Source organism: Crocodylus porosus, unplaced genomic scaffold (assembly GCF_001723895.1).
Source record: "Crocodylus porosus isolate Cpor-Errol unplaced genomic scaffold, CroPor_comp1, whole genome shotgun sequence".
Classification (NCBI taxonomy): Eukaryota; Metazoa; Chordata; order Crocodylia; family Crocodylidae; genus Crocodylus; species Crocodylus porosus.
In genome coordinates, this window is record NW_017728950.1 from 64433881 (window position 1) to 64435427 (window position 1547).

The window sequence follows — 1547 nt, forward strand, 5'->3', positions numbered from 1 at the left end:
CCTGCACTCTGGCCAAGAACCTACGTGAGCGTTCAGACCTGGCTGACTGTTCTTCCCAGCAGATGTTTGAGCCTCATGGGATTTCTTTTGGTCCAGTCATCCAATTTGTGTAGGTCTCTGAATTCTAGCCCCACCCCTGAGTGCATCTATTGTGCCCCCAGCTTGGTGTCATCTGCAAATTTGCTGAGGGTGCATTCCATCCCATCTTTCAGATGGTTGATGAAAACATTGAACAAAACCAGCCCCAGGACTGACTCTTGGGGTACACTTGATAGTGGCTGCCAACTAGACATCAAGCCATTGATTACTATGCTTTGAGCCTAATGATCTAGCTAGATTTCTATCTACCTTACAGTGCATTCATCCAACCCATACTTTCTTAGCTTCCTACAAAAATGTTGTGGGAGACTGTATCAAAAACCTTGCTAAAGTCACGGTATATCACATCCATTGGTCTTCCTATATCCACAAGTTGGCTAGGCATCGCTTGCTCTTGGTGAACCTATGCTGACTGTTCCTAATGACCTTCTTCTCCAGGTGTTTAGAAATTGATTCCTTGAGCACCTGCTCCATGATTTTTCCAGGGAGTGAGGTGAGGCTGAGCAGTCTGTAGTGTCTGGGCTCTTCCTTGCCTTTCTTCAAGATAAACTCTATATTTGCCCTTTTCCAATCATACAGGACCTCTCCTGATCGCCATGAGTTTTCAAAAATAACGGTCAGTGGCTCTGCAATTGGCCAAATCCCTCAACATCCTCAGGTGCATTGTGTCTGGCCTCACAGACTTATTACATGACCAACTTTTTAAAATAGTCCCTAATCTGTTCTTCCACCATTGTTGGCTGCTTGCTTCTCCCCCAAACTGTACCACCAGGTGCAGTAGTCTGGTAGGTGACTTTGCCTGTAAAGACAGGTAAAAAAGGTATTGAGTACTTCAACCTTTTCTAGATCATCTGTCACTAGGTTGTTGCCCCCGTTCAGTAACAGACCCACACTTTTTCTGATCTTCCTCTTGTTACTGACATACTTGTAGAAACCCTTCACTTCCCGTGCTCGCTGCAACTGCAGTTGCCCTTTGGCCTTTCTGATTTCATCCCTGCATGCCCGAGCAATATTATTACACTTCTCACAGAATGCCAGATTAAATAAGTGGCTGGTCCAGTATTTACATGATTTACCATGAAAGAATCTCAGTGTTGTTTCTGTGCTGCAACAAATATCTTTCTTTTGTGGAAGATACGTATAGGGTTTAATTTGATTTTGGTTTCATAGTAAAATTTTGCAAGACTATCTTCATAATACTTTGTGTAAGGGTGACTGCTAACAGTAGAAGTTACTTCTTCATGTTGGAGATCACTGGAGCACTTCTTAGAAAAGTCCTGAGTCCCAGGTGTCCTTGAAGATCTGGAGAACCATGCAGATTCCAGTCCTGGGTAGATGTACACAATATGAACACAAAAACCAGTTCCTGATGTAATGAAAATGTGTTGTAGTGATTTATCAGCGATAAAAACATGAATTCTCCCTAGCACAGCTATTCAGAGTTGTTA